An 18,749-nucleotide genomic window follows, 5' to 3' on the forward strand; every position below is an offset into this window, starting at 1 on the left:
CGAAGAAACGCACTGATAACCCATGTTTACTACTAACATAGATAACAAACTACTGCTGTATAGCAAGACCCAGCACGAGGGCAGGACATCGATAGTAATAGATGTCCAGCCCTCATTTTATTATAGGATTGCAAATTGTCACATCCTCAAAAATGTTCATTCATTTTCTTTGATATGATGAAGTATAAAATAAAAAAATAATGGAGAATATGACAACTTTTCCACAACTTTTTTCAGATATACTATCTATCCATATTATTATTGTAGTATTGTTGTCCATAACAACAAGGGACAGAGACATAAAGCTCAAAAATGGCAATTTTGATTTCAAGGGTACATTAAGTGAGCTATTTTTTTCTATAACCTACAAAGGCTATAGAAAAGAACTGTGCTGCGAAGTTACGCTACAACTTCTTCTTCTTCTCGTGTCGAGGTTCCATTCCATAGTGGAACCATCGTGGTGGAAGGATTAGCCGCTCAGCAGTATGATACTGAACGTTGCCCAGGGTGCACCAACGCTACAACTTATTGTCCATTACACTATCACAATTATATTTTAAACTATTAAAGATAAAAATGTACAGTATCTCACAAAAGTGAATACACCCCTCACATTTTTGTAAATATTTGATCATATCTTTTCATGTGACAACGATGAAGAAATGGCACTTTGCTACAATGTAAAGTAGTGAGTGTACAGCTTGTGTAAAAGTGTAAATTTGCTGTCCCCTCAAAATAACTCAACACACAGCCATTAACGTCTAAAGCGCTGGCAACAAAAGTGAGTACACCCCTAGACATTTTTCCTCCCCGGTGTCATGTGACTTGTTAGTGTTACAAGGTCGCAGGTGTGAATGGGTAGCAGGTGTGTTAAATTTAGTGTCATCGCTCTCACACTCCCTCATACCGGTCACTGGAAGTTCAACATGGCACCTCATGGTAAAGAACTCTCTGAGGATCTGAAAAAAAGAATTGTTGCTCTACATAAAGATGGCCTAGGCTATAAGAAGATTGCCAAGAACCTGACAATGAGCTGCAGTACGGTGGCCAAGACCATACAGCGATTTAACAGGATAGGTTCCACTCAGAACAGGTCTCACCATGGTCGACCATAGAAGTTGAGTGCACGTGCTCAGCGTCATATCCAGCATTGTCTTTGGGAAATAGACATATGAGTGCTGCCAACATTGCTGCAGAGGTTGAAGAGGTGGGAGGGGTCAGCCTGTCAGTGCTCAGACCATACGCCGCACACTGCATCAAATTGGTCTGCATGGCTCTCTTCCCAGAATGAAGCCTCTTCTAAAGATGATGCACAAGAAAGCCCGCAAACAGTTTGCTGAAGGCAAGCAGACTAAGGACATGGATTACTGGAACCATGTCCTGTGGTCTGATGAGACCAAGATAAACTTATTTGGTTCAGATGGTGTCAAGCGTGTGTGATGGCAAACAGGTGAGGAGTACAAAGACAAGTTTGTCTTGCCTACAGTCAAGCATGGTGGTGGGAGTGTTATGGTCTGGGGCTGCATGAGTGCTGCCTGCACTGGGGAGCTACAGTTCATTGAGGGAACCATGAATGCCAACATTTTCCGTGACATACTGAAACAGAGCATGATCCCCTCCCTTCGGAGACTGGGCCGCAGGGCAGTATTTTAGCATGATAATGCTAAAACACACTAAAGAAGCTTAGGGTGAAGGTGATGGCCAAGCATGTCTCCAGACCTAAACCCTATTGAGCATCTGCGGGGCATCCTCAAACGGAAGGTGGAGGAGCACAAGGTCTCTAACATCCACCAGCTCTGTGATGTCATCATGGAGGAGTGGAAGAGGACTCCAGTGGCAACCTGTGAAGCTCTGGTGAACTCCATGCCCAAGAGGACTAAGGCAGTGCTAGAAAATAATGGTGGCCACACAAAATATTGACACTTTGGGCCCAATTTGGACATTTTCACTTAAAGGTGTACTCACTTTTGTTGCCAGTGGTTTAGATATTAATGGGTGTGTGTTGAGTTATTTTGAGGGGACAGCAAATTTACACTGTTATACAAGCTGTACACTCACTACTTTACATTGTAGCAAAGTGTCATGTCTTCAGTGTTGTCACATGAAGAGATATAATGTGTATTCACTTTTCAGTTGAGCCACCACTGGTGGCGCTGTATATGTTGGTGTGCAGTAGTGCATTTTGTATACCAACACATCTGTTAACAGCAGTGGCATAGCACATAATGTTGGGCCCACGCAGCACAGGGAGAACATGCAAACTCCGCACACAGTAATCGAACCCCCACCCGTGGAGGTGTGAGGCGAACATGCTAACCACTAAGCCACCGTGCACCCCACATAGCAATTGTCAGTTTGGAATTAAGTTGGTACTCGGTTCTGCCGGTACTACAGAAAATTTGGCACAGTCACATTTTAACAATTTTCAGTATCGACTTTGCCCACCTTTCTTCTGAAAAAACTAGTCAGAAGTAGTCTGTCCTCCTGCAGCTTTCTTTCCCTCTCCCTCTGCTTCTTCCTTTTTTGATAACCTGATTTAGGCTTCATGTTTTGTATTCAGCAACTCCTTTCCACACAAACTGAATTTGATCAGTGGTGCCGGATTAAAAGACCAAACCACCTTCGCATTTGACGGGGTGATCGCTAACACAGGTACATTAGAGGGCACAGCTGGAAGGCAAATAAAGAAAATTTCAAATTTTTTACGGATGCAAAATTTAGTCTTTTAAATTGAATTAAAATTTTATTCCTACCGATAGCATGTTATTATAACTGTGTAATACTGCCATGATAATAATATGGATTATGAATATACCATTGTGGGGCTCCTGTTCTGTGAGGGATCCTGTCACGATCTCGCCGGCAGATGGCGCTGTGGCGGCGACGTCCATGGAGAGCCGGAGGGCATGCGCGTGCACGAACCAGAGCGGGTTACATAGGAACCATGGAGACTTTGTTTACAATGGACACGTGCGTTTGTTTCCGTTTTGTCTCCTCCTTGTTTAGTCATTGGTTGTTTTTCGAGGGTGTGTATTAATTGTTAAGAGCTGTCAGCGTTTAAGGTAAATTACATTGGTTATTTAAAACTTATTTAAAGCCCTCATGTTGTTGCGCACTTCGCGCAGTATTAGATGTGTAAATATGTAATTGTGGCACGCAGTAGTGTTTCCATGCCCTGTTCTAGTTTCATGTTTCATGCCTCGGTTCTAGTTAAATGGTCGACTCCATGTATGTGTTAACTATCTAGATGCTAAGTGGTAGTGTTTCCATGCCCTGTTTTAGTTTCACGTTTCATGCTTCGGTTCTAGTTTCATGTTTAGACCTGTTTCCCGTTTCATGTACATTGACTTTAATCGTGAATAAATACGTGAACCTGCCCTTGCTTCCGCATCGAGTCTGTTACGTAACAGATCCACTATTACCCTCTGTCCAACAACTCTGTTTAACAGTAAAACACTTGTGTCTAACTGTGAATGAAGTTATAATATTTGTTTAAATTAGGGATGCACCGAAATGAAAATTCTTGGCCGAAGCCGAAACCGAATATAATGAAAAACTTGGCTACCGAACATGTTTTTTCCATTTATTTTGCCATTTTTTTCACCATTGCATAAATTAAATAGTCAAAATATGCTTTTTACTATTTTGTCTATCTTTTCAAAGAAAAAAATCGATTACAAAAACTACAATTTCAAAATATTTATTTAACACTGAACATTTTTTTTTATTCCATCAGGTATAGGCTACCAACAAGGCACAATATAACTTTAAATAAATAAATGAGTAAAATAAAAATATTTTGATGTGGTCATCTTTGAGCCCCCCTTGAATATCCGATGTTAGGCCTATAACTGACTGCTGAAAGAATGTAACACTGTGGCCTACAACAAAAACGTGCATTAAAAGGTACATTGACAAGAGTGCAAAAATTGGTTAGAATCGGTTATATAAGGCTGATTATATTCGGGATATATACCGCTCGTGCCCTGTACACCTCGCGGAGTATTATAGTAGATATACATAGTTAGATACGTGGTTAATGTTATGTACCGTGATAGATTTAGTTAGTTTGAATTATAGATTAGTGCATTTAGTCCACGCTGGTTTTTCTGCTCCCAGTCCATAGTACAAGTTCATGTTTCTTGTTTTGACCCTGTTTTCTGTGACCGCGACTCTGATTCCTACTTTGCCCCGTTTATGCCTGTTTGCCGATAGCCCGATAACCCTTTGCCTGTCTTGACTACGTTTTTTTGGATTACGATTTGGATTTGTCTGCCTGCCCTTAAATAAATACGTCTTTACCTGCTTCCGTACTCTACTCCCTTACGTCTCGCGACGTGACAGAATACTCCGGAACAGAAACAAAACAAACGCACGTCCACGCACGTTTACTGTCCACAGTAAACATCCGAAAAGCACGTAGCTCGTGCACATAGCTCGTGCACATAGCTCGTGCATGCGCGCACCCCCTCATCGAGGTCGTGATATTCGCGCGTCTCACTCTGGTTGCTAGGCTATTTTGTCGCGTCACATCAAACACATCATTGTTCGGTCAAATTTATTTGGCCTTTTCACTTATTCGGCCGAACACCGAAAATGCATTTTTTGCTATTTTCTGCCAAATAATTTCGGTTGCCGAACATTCGGTGCATCCCTAGTTTAAATATTTTATACAATGTGAATCTCTCTCTCACTTTATTACACATAACTGTATTTACGGACTTTAATGTTGTGAAGTCTTTATATTTCCGGATTTCTTGAGTTAATTTCATGTGAATTAACCTCATTGGAAAGATATTTACTGGAAAAAAATGTTGATGTGTTCAATACTTATTTCCCCTGCTGTATACACATGCACCGTATGCAGGAGGGCCATCAAATATTTCAGTCAAATACAGAAAATACTTCATTTAATATCAGCACATTTTTTACACTGCCACACTGCAGGATATTATTGTTGGATATTGCAATGCAGACATGATGTGCATGAAAATGATGTGTCTGTGGAGATAGTTGTTCAAAATACAGAACCTAAAATTGTTTTGTGCAAAGTAGAAATTAATTGAATATACACAGCTACTTGGTGCAAAGATTTTATAATGGAAGACAGTTAAAAAAAAACAAAAAAACATGCTCCCTGAGCAAATTTAATGAATATATAAGTTTTTCTTTTTCTGATATTCTCACTCCTTGTGTTTTTTTTTTCTTCAGCATTTGACTCGGCAGCATTCACTTTCTGTTTAATGCTGCTTTCGACTTAACTCAGAAGTGGGAATTCTGATCTTAAATAAATTTTTCCGTTTGGCAAGTTCGAGCTACAAAGCGGAAAAGAAAAAACATGGACGCACAAGCTAGCCAGCTAACATTAGATAGAGTTTATTATGCATTTGCTTTCTCAAAACAGCGAACTGTATGGTAAGTGTTATAGATTTAGCTAACTATTGATCTAAAATAAACACTGCTATAAACTCATTTAAAGTAGTGAAGTGATGTTTTCTTTACTGTTAATGGGGTGAGCGGCTATGCAGACATGATGTCACATGGAGAACTTCCTGACTTTCCGAGTTGGAATTTGGAATTGAGGGGGCGTTTTCTTTTCTTTATCCTTGTCGGAGGTCGAAAATTCTGAGTTACGAGATTTAGTCAAATGCTGATGCTAATATTATCTACCATTATTTTACACTCAAACCACAGTGAGCGATCTGAGCGATTATTACTTTCAACCTTTAAATCATTCTGTCACTGCAGTCATCACAATCATTTTTTTAGTTTTACTCATTTATATTTTTACACTGCTGCTCTTCAGAGATTTCAGCTTTTTAAAGTAGGACTGGAAAACATTTGCTTTCCCATAGCACTTTAAGAAGTGTCCACTCAGCACTTTCATACACAGGACAAATGGTCAATAGGGGTCTCTGTGTGTGTGTGTGTGTGTGTGTGTGTGTGTGTGTGTGTGTGTGTGTGTGTGTGTGTGTGTGTGTGTGTGTGTGTGTGTGTGTGTGTGTGTGTGTGTGTTTGAAGAAAAGAGATGGAGTGTGTCGGTAAGTAGCTAGCACATAGTTGTGCATTGTGCTATTCTGAGGAAGCTACACTACAAAGTACACTTCATAAAAGTCAGTATGTATTTTTTCGTGATATTATAATAAAATATGAATAATAAAGGGAAAATAAATAAAAGTCCTTCTATGAGTCTGTGGTTTTTACACCTTTGTCTGAGATCTACTCACCTGCATAAGAAGAATTCCAGAAACAAGCGAGCAGGCAAACAAACAAATCATTATTCATTACTAAATTAAGGACCCTTCCACTTTTTGATTTTGCAATGCTTGGAACCTGGAATGCTTATGGCACAAGACTAAGCTTAGAGCAGTGCAGAAGATCAGATCAGAAGGTTTTCAGGATGGAGATGCATTTCCTGCTTGCTGGGCATACTGAATACTTTAACCTGTAGTGCAGTGGTATAGCCAGGGTGGGGGAATGAGTACACATACTGGGGAATAAATGAATATACTGTATTAAATGATATCATGGTGCTATCTATGCAATTGTATTGCATATATAATTAAATTCTCATGCATTTTGGCTGGAATCATATGGTAGTAGGCGCCGAAATAACACCAGTTTGCTTTTTAATCATCTGCCGTCAACCAAACTTTCCATATTAATCACCATAGCTTACCTTTAAATTAACATGACAGTTTATCTTGTAAAAGCATATCTATTCCTCATTTTCTTCTCATGTATTAAATTTCCAGTATTTCATGAATGGTCATTTTGATATCCATGAACTCAGAATGCAGCTGGCAGCTAATACAATGAGATAAAATAAATGAAAGGAGTGTTTGTTTGACATTTGAGTGGTTAAATATGGAATATAATGAGGCCTTTGTTGACATTTTGTAAATGCTATTATAACCCAATGTTTTATCTTGAATAATATATTAAGTATTTATTCATACTACCTAGGGCTGGGCGGTACAGCGAAAATATTTAACACGATATAATGTTTCATATATATAATATGATAACACGATATAATGTTTCATTTTCATGTTTCATTCGGTATCAATAATTATTGATACATTTGAATCTTTTTTTAAACAAAGACCAGTAGGTTTGAATTTAACCACTGTATTTTTAATTTACCCACTTTATCAAGACAAATTTACTTTTACAATAAAAAACAAAATAGAATTTAAACAAATATCTTCTCTTATAGGTTATATGAAGATTAAATAAATAAGCTTTAAAGAAACTCTTGAGCTTAATAAATAAAATGTTACAGAATGTGTGCAATGTAAAAGGCAAACTTTAAGGGCGATCAACATCACATTATAGCGCAGAATGGGACTCCTTGTGCTCTGGGCCGTGCTCAGCCTGTTAGCATAGTTAGCCTTGCCTCATATAAAATTTCAACTTTAACACTTATTTCCAGATAACACTGTGCTGAGGTCCAGGTCTGACGAGCCGAGCGCCTGCTCTGAGGACACTCACTGTCCTCCCCAGAGTCCCCATGTCACTTTTCTTCCTCGCCCGTTGTTCAGAGTCACACGCACTGTACATGTTGCGGAGTACTGCGCATGCACACTGCAAGTCTCTCGCAGCTTGTGTTTCCGTACTTGGCTGGGACGTTTTTTCCCCCGGAAAGTTTACACACAACAGTGTTCTGATGTTGGTCAGAGGAAAAGAAATTTAAAAAAAAATTAAAAATACCACACTGGTGAGATGACGTCCTTTTTTTATTCACAATCTCCTCGGCAAGCTATGAACTCATTTCCGCATGTGTTCGTGTGTTCTGAGGTCACATGGCGATGATGTAACCGAACCCCACAGATACGCAACTTGTTATTGGCTGTTTGCTTGTCACTCGTAGCACACTCCTTTTTTCGAGGGATATGATAGGCTGTTTATGATCCAGGGACGGCACACGCATGAGGGCTGCTCTTGCAACCAAACATCATGTCTGTTTACATTTTTTCTATTGTTAGGGATAAAGGTGTACCATCGATAAATACCGATACCGTTTTATCACCCAGTCCGATTACTACCTGTGAATAAAAATGTGGAACTCTCAAAATATTTCAGTTGGGTTGAAAGCCAAAAACTGCAGGTGCTATTGAGTCACCTTATTTTATTCTTGGTTATTTCTTTTGTTTGGGTCACATCAGCCACAAACATTTCTTCTCTTATTTAAAATATAAAAGATGGTTCTTTGAAGTTGACAACAAAGAAAATAATCTATGGGCCCAGTCAAGTGTCAAGATACCTGGGATTTGTGTTTGACTTGCTATGTTTTACAGTATCAGTGTGTATATATATATATATATATATAAAAAAAACTTCTGTGTTTCTTTCTCCAAAGAACATTTATGTGCTTTTGCTTACCATTTGTGACAATGTAGTATGCATCTAATTACTTATGTCTGTAAAGCTGTAGGCATGTGATTTTAAGAGTGTGATGTTTTCCATGGACTGGATAAATACGGAGAAGCCTCTAAAGAGCAAACCAGTTTTTCTTCTCTAGTGCTTGATCTCTTCCACTGCATGAGTGTTCTGGCATCCAAAAGGAAGAAGTTTTACAAAGCTTCTTTGGAAAAATAAATAGATATTGAGGAAAAAATTGGTTGAGGAATCCAACTGGTTTTTAATCATTTCAGGTTCTAATTTAAAAGTCCTGTTCAGGTTCAGCCTATGGTTCTGTATTGACACCATTTAATTGTGTTTCAGGATAGGGAGTAGCTGTAACAGCCATGACAGATTAAGTTGTGTAACTGACAAAGTATACAGGTTTGTGTTCTGTTTACTCACAGTTATTTATTTGTATCATAACTGAATTTTGGCCACTGTATACAGGAAAACAAAAAGGGCAGAGGCTTGACAATACACAAATTACACTTAAGTTATTCCCACATACTTAAATTAATGTAGTGAAAGAAAATTTAGGCTATCCTTTTGGAAGTTTATCTGAAGAAAAAAAAAAAAAAAAAAAAAAAAAAAAAAAAGAAATCACTTATATGATGAGGCCTGACACAAAGCAGAGTTACTGGTACTACCCTGAAGTTGATTATTTTCCAATAAACAGCATTAGTGTTAATTTCATTAACGAAAAATGTTTATCGACCTTATTTTCCACAACTCCGATTAGAAGACACCGATGTCACTAAACACTGACTACATCAACATGCAATATTGTTAACGAAAATGTAGTTTTAAAACATTTTACCAAAATCTCTTTAACAAAGCAGAGGAGGCAAGACTTTTTTTCCCCCTAAAGTTACAGTCCAAATATTGTGTTCATTAGATGGCATGAGCAGCAGTTTCCTTTCCTGTGCATGGCATATCAGGACTAAGCAGGCACAGTGGGGAGTAGCTTTCAAGCTAACATTCTTTTTGGCTGGACTCAGGGCTGAAAATGGGAAGCACACATGGAGACTGAGTCTGGGGAGCAGCCATAATACCTACAGGCTGCCACCAATGGGAATGCTTCTCTATCTGCACACATCTTCACAGGACCAATCAGACCACCTTAGGGACCTTTCACGTTCCCATCTTGATACTCAGGAAAGCATATTGCTTGGAAAAGACAAGAAAGTGATATATAAAAAATAAAAACCAGCAGTATTTATATTACATCTACACTGCAGTCATCTGAAAGTGTCCCCCAATCCCCCCCACCCTTAAATAAATAAAACAAACTCCCCAACTAGAGCCCCCCCAGTAAATTGGCCATTCCCAACACTGACTAGACTAGATTGACTGAAATGTAATTCACTAATCTTATGGCTAAAAATGTCTACAGTTTTCTGTGACTAAAATATCAACCTGACATCTCCAAGTGTTTTATACCACACCTACAGTGCCCTCCACTAATACTGGCACCCTTGGTAAATATAGACCAATATTAGTGGGGGGCACTCTATGTGCCAACAATTTAATTATTAACAAACATCATATTCCATTTAATGTTCTGGATTGAACAAAACAAAATAGTTCTCATCACTTATGTGAAGTTGTAAACAGCAATAGACTTTCTCTCTTGAAGTTAACAAAAAATATGGGGGGTGTTAATAGCACTCAAAAGTGTTACTATGAACGAAACTGAAAGACACTATTAGCATCAAATATGTACAGCTGCATCACAAAAAAATAAAAAAATAAAAATTCCCTCATAATTAAATTCAAAAAGTGGAACTTTCAAGTTCTAGACTCATTACACAAAGTGAAATATTTCAAGACTTTTTGCTTGAATCTTGAGGATTACTGTCATGATGGGAGTCCATGGAGGCAAATGTAAAATGCAGAACTTGTTTACTGGGAGACAGACACAGGGAACAGGCTCAAGGAGACACACACAAGGAATAAACACACTAGGTACCAGGGCAATCAGAAAGTTAGTAAAACTAGGAAATAAACCCCAAGAAGACAATAAATAAAAACAGTGTATAAACTGAACAATAACAACTGTGCATACTGACCCACAAACATACCAGGGCTTGATGCAATGCTCCAACAACTGAAGAAGAAAAAAAAAACCCAGGGAACTTAAATAGAGCACTAATCAATGAGGAAAATGAAAACATATGAGAATGGTTAAGACAGGACATGGAGGGAGACAACAGAAGAAGAAGTTCTGCAATGACAGTCAGAGTGCCCTCTTGTGGCCAAAGATGGAATTATCCCTGGAGGCCATGACAGATTAGGACTTACAGCTCATGAAATCAAAAATGCAGTATCTCAAAATATTAGAATAAAGAATTTTTAATACAGAAATGTCAACCTGAGAAGAGCTCTAATCAGCTAATTACTCAAAATACCTGCAAAGGTTTCATGAGCCTTGAATCTCTCAGTCTGGTTCAGTACACAACTACAGTCATGGGGAAGGTGAAAGTAAATGTTGCATTTCATTTGGAAATCAAGGTCTCAGAGTCTGGAGGAAGAGTGGAGAGTCACAGAATCCAAGTTGCTTAAAGTCCAGTGTGAAGTTTCCACAGTCAGTGATGATTTGGGGGGCCATGTCATCTGCTGGTGTTGGTCCACTGTGTTTTCTCAAGTCGAGAGTCAATGCAGCGTCTACCAGGAGATTTTATAGAACTTCATGCTTCCATCTGCTGACAAGCTTTATGGAGATGCTGATTTCCTTTTCCAGCAGGACTTGGTACCTGCCCACAGTGCTAAAACTACTAGTAACTGGTTTACTGTATGGTATTACTGTGCTTGATTGGCCAGCCAACTCGCCTGACCTGAACCCCATAGAGAATCTATGTGAGACACCAGACCCAACAATACAGACGAGCTGAAGGCCGCTATCAAAGCAACCTGGGCTTCCAGAACACCTCAACAGTGCCACAGTCTGATTCCCTCCATGCCACGCTGCATTGATGCAGTAATTCGTGCAAAAGGATTAAAGCCCCGAGCAAGTATTGAGTGCATAAATTAACATACTTTTCAGAAGGCCGAAATTTCTGTATTATAAATTATTTATTCTAATATTTTAGATACTGGAATTTTGATTTCCACGATCTGTAAGCCGTAATCATCAAGATTAAAACAAAAAAGGCTTGAAATATTTCACTCTATGTGTAATGAATCTAGAATCTATGAAAGTTCCACTTTTTAAATTAAATTACGGGAAAAAATTAACTTTTCCACGATATTCAAATTTTTTGAGATGCACCTGTATAAATAAAATTAGTCTCATCCTGCCCACGTTTTACATTTTTCCCTACATTCTTTTGATTGTCCATTGTATAAAATAAAATATCAGATGCCACAAGTGCATCTTCAACCATTATTTGCATATTTGAATGGCCATGTAATATGAAGCAATGTGAAAACATGAAATGGCCTTATATTGCCATGGGGATTGTTTTGACTCAAGACAGCTGGCATTTACTGCTATTGTCAAGCAACTGTTTGACGCCGTACACAACAGCGCATCGCCTTCGTGCGTTCGCTGAGAGTAGGCTAATGGTTGAGAGGCAAGAATTTGGCCAACAGTTGCTGCAGGCCTTTTATAATCGACCAATTGGTGTGCGAGAAGGCGGGAATTACAGAGAGGGGTTAAAGCAATGTATATATGCGCACATATGATGCAGTATTAGACCACAAGCACATCATAATGAAACTAAAGCCAAATCCTGGACATTTTCTCAAATGTAGAAATCCTACCGGACGCCTTTTTAAGGCTGAAAAAGAGGCCATGTCCGGGAAAAAGAGGACGTATGGTCACCCAACCAATCAATGTCTACTTACAGAAAGCATTGCCATATCAACAATTTGTTGATATGTTTTGTGACAAAACACATTTTGTTAATCCAGTTATTATTAGCATTAGGTTATGTAGAGGGTCTGCCATAGAATTATCTGTGAATTAGCTGTTATTATAGAAACTATAACACATTAAAACAGCACATTGATATAAACCTGTCATTTTAATTACAACTGCCATTACTGTCACAACTGTTGTTTAATAACCACAGTTATTTGTAGTTCACTAATTTAATTGGTCAAGTGGCATTCCAAGAGTGCTTATATTTAGTATAACCACACTGAGTTGTTTCACTGTGTGTATCATTCTGCATGCACCACATAAAATTACACTTCCTAGTTTGAAACTGTTACTACAGTACATTTAGTGACATCACGAGCGGACAAAACATTTTTCATTACATTACACAACACATTCATTAATATAACTTTTGACTTAAAATTTGAAAGCCCATGAGATGAAAAGGAAGAAGGAAAGTCAATTACACTAGAAGCACTGGAATGTGGAAGTGGAACTGGGATGTACAAATCAGTGTGAGCTAGATAGCCAGCTAGCCGATGTGCTATAATGTGAGTGTGGCTTTTTCGGGATCTATTTCCACTAGTGGAGCAAAAATAACCAAAACATTTGGCCATGTTGTGTCTGAAATGTCAGTTACTCTATATTAATTTCTTGTTTATAGAACTGATGTACTGAATATTAGCTACAGCACTCAGTCTATGCTGAATCACAGCTGGGCCAATATTCAGTATAACTGAACTCTTGCTTAATTAATCATCAGCTCAGAGGTTTCAACAGCACTGTGGTATAAATTTTATTCAGACATCACATTACACTTTGAGATCTGTTTTTCTGGATCAAAAAGACAATCAGTTACATTTCGTGGCATTTGTGACGTTGGTCTGGCATGGGGAATTCAATGCCGTTGTTTATGTCTTTCAATTTCCTGTGTAAATTCCCTTTATCATTCTGAATGGACTCCTGGTGTTAATCAATCTCGGTTTTCCCACACACATACTGTAGCATAACAGACAGAAGCTTTCATATACTCATTGATTCAAACACAAACAACTGATGTGCAGTTAGGCTTTTGATGAAACTCTTTTCTGTTTGTCAGTCCTTTTATAATATTAGTACAACTAGTAATGAATGGTGTTAAGATTGAAATGGGGGGGCGGGGGGTTTACAAGAACTAAATAATAATTGTACACTTAAGTAGTTAAACCCCAATTCAGAAAAAGTTGGGACAGGAGTCATTTGTAAATGTACTTTGACTTGTATTTAAACAAAAAACGTATAAAGACGAGGTATTTGATGTTCTACCTAATCAATGGCATAGTTTTTTGATCATAAACGTTTATTTTGAAATTGATGCATGCAACATGTTCCAAAAAAGTTGTGACGGGGCAAATTAGGACTAATAGCAATGTGACAAATTGAAATAAGAAGGTTATGTGAAACAGGTGAGGCAATTGTCTAATCATAGTATATAAGAAGCCTCCAAAAAAGGCCTAGTCCTTCAAGAGCAAGGATGGGTCAAGGCTTGCCAATCTGCCAACAGACGCATCAGTGAATAATCCAACAATTTGAGAACAACATTCACCAAAGACAAATCGGTAGGATTTTGGGCATTTCACCTTCTACAGTGCACAATATAATTAAAAGATTCAAGGAATCTGGTCAAATCTCAGTGCGTAAAGGGCAAGGCCGAAAACCACTTCTTTATGCACATGATCTCCGATCCCTCAGACGTCACTGTCTTAAAAACGTCATGAATCTGTAATGGATTTCCTGACATGGGCTCCGGAAACCTTTGGCTTTGATAAACCTTTGTCGTCAACACCATTCCCTGCTGCATCCACAAATGCAAGTTAAGGCTTTAGTATGCAAAGCAGAAGCCATACATCAACACTGTCCAGAAGCGCCACCGACTTCTCTCACAGTGGAATCGTGTTTCTGGTCAACATTTCAAACATTTCAAAACAGCCATCGTGTTCTCCGGGCCAAGGAAGAAAAGGACCATCGAGGCTGATATCAGCGTCGTCCAAAAGCCAGCGTCTGTCATAGTATGGGGGTATATCAATGCCCATGGCATGGGTAACTTGCACATCTGTGACGGCACCATTAATGCAGAAAGATATGTGCACATTTTGGAGCAACATATGCTGCCATCCAGAACAGGACAACGCCAAACCACATTCTGCCTGGATTACAAGCACATGGTTGCGTAAGCAGAGAGTGCGGGTGCTAGCATTCTGTACCGTTGCGCAGCTGAAGAAATGCATAATGAATAATAGGGGAAAATTCCTCTTGCTAAACTTAACCAACTGGTGTCTTCACTCAGCGCCCAAACGCTTATTAAGTGTTATTAAAAGAAAAGGTGATGTTACAGATTTTAAACGAGTGTATATTTTAAAAAATAAATTATATTCACAAAGTAAAACATCAAATAATGTGTTAATAATGTGTTTTCAATGTAGTACAGCATGAACTGAATTTTCAAATAACCCTTTTGTTGTTGTTTTTTTTGCATTTTCCATACTGTCCCAACTTTTTTGGATTTGGGGTTATAAATTTTATAAAAATTGTAAAATTTAAAAGAGAAATTTTTATAATTCTAAATTTTAGTTTAGAACGGAGACTCTATGAGGAAAAGCCCTTTTCAAGGTGTGTTCCCATGCTCTGATAGTTAAAATTTATGTCATTTACTGTATGTGGATGTTAATTCTAAGTGCAACTGGTACTCAGGGTGGACATAATCCATAATCTATAATCCAGGCACCCAGGACTATCAATTTCTAATCCCAGAGCAAAGCGGAAAGAGGAAATAATGCTAGAGTTTCAAAACAACTGTAGCTTAATTAATGATTTACTATAATAACTGATGGCGATTCATTATTTCCCTAAGCCACCTTTACTTAAACTTGTTTTATGATGACACTTTTATGTAGCGTGTTAATCAGCAAGCTTCAAAGATCTTAAAATGTGTTGGCCAGTTTGGGGGTTAAGACAGAAATTGTACAATAAGAGTGAACATACTTCTGTATTATGGATTAAAACCAACAACAACAACAAAAACAGGAGGGTTTTTTTCAAGCACTACACAGGCAGCTCCAGTAGACCTCTGACAACAGACATGACTGGAATAAATCGGAATTACAATCAATACTATTACAAAAATAAACAGGAGAGAACTATCCAAACACGCTGAGCTAGGTGTCAGTTCTGTTAGAGACACAGGTTTTACACTACTCGGCTTGTCTGACAGTAAAGAACAAGTGTTTGTTTTCTTTGTTTGCTCATGCTGCATCACTACATTGATAGAAATGGGAGACAAATGTTACACATGCTCCCACAATACAACTCACAGTAGCAACTTGCTTAATAAATGCAAGTTGAAGACAAGGATCATGTTGCTTGAGTTGTCAGGGGTGTATGCACTAACCTTCTGAGTGATATAGCATTTGAAAGTTTAGCCTGCAATTCTATGCTCATGATTTCATCAGTGTCAGTGTGTTTAACGGCAAGTCATTTATGACTTGATTGTCCAGGAGGTCACAGCTAAATACAATTTCTTCTAGATAGACTTGAGCATTTTTTTAATTGTACACATACTGTACATATTTTACATATTTTTCATATTTGTGCTATAGTGAGTAGCATTGCCACCTCAAAGCACCAAGATCACTGGTTCAATACAGAGCTTGGGTTACTGTCTGTGCTGAGTTTCACATATTCTCCCAGTCAAGGCCACCGGAGCAATGGGGGCGAGCTGTCACTTTTCAAACTACTGGGGCGGGGGGGGTTAAGGGACAGGACGGGACATTTCAACTACAGGCTATCTACTATCAACGATAAACCATGCTTTGGCATGCTCAGTGGTGCTTAATAATAGTGTGTTGCCTCAGTACCACTAATGTTTCTATATTTTAATACACACATATTCTGAATCGATTAAATGAACATCCCTCAAATAAAGTAAGTAAGGCTTTCTGGAAAAAAAAGTTTAGCATAACAGACCGTTACTCCAGTGACAAATAGCTTACTGCAGAACGTGAACATGTCTTCGATTTTTAAAACATATTTTAGAACTTGTGCTATCTAACTTTGTGAACTAATTTTTTGCTGTTATTAACTGCCTGAGGAGAAAAATGCAAAATGAAGCATGTGGAGTCAAAACAAACTACTGTAATCTGATGTTCATTAAAAGTGTGTGTTGTGCCATGTTATTGTTTTATAATCAGACTATAATCAGACCCTGGCTCCATATAGTGCTCAAAGCAAAATACTGTACATAGTTAGTTTGTATGTTTTTATAGACAAACAACAGATGTACCTCTTCTCTCAGAAAAAAATGTTTCCCCACCATATTTGGAGTAGTGGTGCCACTCCTGCACCCAGTTCCCATGTGGGTTTCCTCTGGGTTCTCCAGTTTCCTCCTAAATACCCCTAAAATGCACCTACTTGGTTATGAGTGGGTGAGTATTCAATTATTCACATTACAGAATATTATTCTGTAAGTAATATAAATGATCCCATAGCTAGATTGAAATTAGTAGAAAAAAAGTATGTGTGAAGAATGTGACTCCCTGACATGCCCTGGGAGAAATTTAATCATATTGTTCACAACAAAAAGACCTACAGTGTCAGACTGTCTGTAATTTACAACAGTTCTCTGTGTTGTGAATGTCTTTTATTGTATAGGCAAAATGTTGCTCAGAACAGCTGTCACATTAACAGCAATGCTATGAAACCAACAGTTATAACAAATTATTTGGTCACGTTTCCATAAGGATGAGTCTAAAAATGTTGAAATCGTGTTATTTTCCTTCTTTCACCAAGTTTTGACCAGTAAAGTAGTAACCTTATTGTGTATTACAGTTCTGCTGCTGCTCTTGTTACATACACTCATGAATGTCGTGTCGCCACATGTCACATTTGACGCATGCAATCAAAAGCACACGTGCTCACACGGTCATACCATTTCTGCGTGCAAGGTAACACTAGGCAGAACATAAAATAAGATGGAATACAATAGAAAAGTAAAAAGAAAGCAGACTGTACATCAACTGTTCACGTCAACGATTATGCAATAAAATAATACTGACAACCCGTTCTGCACCCACCTAAAAAAAATAATAATACAGTCATAATGCATCATTTTCTAAGCTGAAATTAAAAAGAAATTCAAAATCATGACAGCCCTATTCTTTGGAACTAAATGCTTCTCTGCTTTGTAAAGTCCTCCTTCCTGACAATGTCTTACAACACAAAAGATTAAGAGAATGAAGTGCCTGGAGAGCTTTGATTGAAAACTGATTTTTCTCGTTTAAGTTATTTTGAGTTTGAGGCTCTGGTGTACTTCTCTCATCCTCTGAAACTATAAACTTATAATGTGCACAACAAAGTTAGCTAGACAAAAAACAACATTGCCAGATGTTTATTTGGATGTAGCTTAATAAAGCACCAATATGAACAACGACATTTGATCCTACCAAGCAGTTATACACCTAGATTTGACCATAAACCAAATCATAACTGTGTGATGAAAATAATTGACTGTAAACATTAAAAGGAAAGGTGACATCGTACAAAGTTGATTGCCTCAAACCACCAAGTTAACTAGGTACATTTTTCACTAGCATGGTTATGGTAGTGCAACTGTTTTCAATCAACTAGCTAGCAGTTTATTGATTAAATATCAGTGGGAATATACTTCAAATATATATATTTTTCCTTATATGAATTCATAGTGGTGGCAATAATTGTTGCACACCATATATATATATATATATATATATATATATATATATATATATATATATATATATATATATATATACACATATAAGTTTTTATCATCTTGATTATATAAGGAAATACCCAATAACCAAACAGATATTTAAACAGCAACAACAACATCAACATCAATAATAATAATAATAATAATAATAATAATAATAATAATAATAATGTGTTCTAAGCTGGATAAGACTGACCATTCAGGACTCAGGAGGCAAGTTGTTCTTCTCTGAGCATCAATATGATATGTTCTCCCCAAAAGACTTGGACAAAAATGTTAATTGCAGCGGTTATAGTTATTATCCTAAACTGTTCGAGCCCAAATGGTGAAAAAAACAGAGCAGGAAGTTACTGCACACTCAGCAAGTTTGCCGACATAGATAATCAACGCTGACCGTAACAGATATTAACAGCTTGTGCACACAGACTAGACAGAAGATTAAAATAAAGCAGGTGAAACAAATGCTTTTGTGTGTGCGGGTGTGACAGTCATGGATGGCAAAGCCACTGTGAGGTAATTCACATGACTGCAGAGTACTCCTGTAACTATTCAACACACACACACAAACACACATACAAACACACACACAAACACACACACACACACACACACTCATGCTCAGGGAGGTCACAAGTTGAGTAGCACTCTACTCTAGGTCATATTACCACACCCTTCCAA

General features: G+C 37.9%; 1 protein-coding gene and 1 long non-coding RNA gene across 3 annotated transcripts in view; both read right to left on the bottom strand.

Annotated features, from left to right (window-relative positions):
* Positions 1 to 18,749, bottom strand: part of LOC108270250 (disintegrin and metalloproteinase domain-containing protein 12) — a 171,953-nt gene that overhangs the window by 142,276 nt on the left and 10,928 nt on the right. The window lies entirely within an intron of this gene.
* Positions 8,560 to 18,014, bottom strand: LOC124628495 (uncharacterized). The gene is made up of 2 exons (XR_006983046.2): positions 10,476 to 18,014; positions 8,560 to 9,573 (listed from the first exon to the last, which is right to left on the bottom strand). It is a non-coding gene; the product is annotated as an uncharacterized LOC124628495 (long non-coding RNA).

Source organism: Ictalurus punctatus, chromosome 9, assembly GCF_001660625.3.
Source record: "Ictalurus punctatus breed USDA103 chromosome 9, Coco_2.0, whole genome shotgun sequence".
In the NCBI taxonomy this organism is placed as follows: Eukaryota; Metazoa; Chordata; class Actinopteri; order Siluriformes; family Ictaluridae; genus Ictalurus; species Ictalurus punctatus.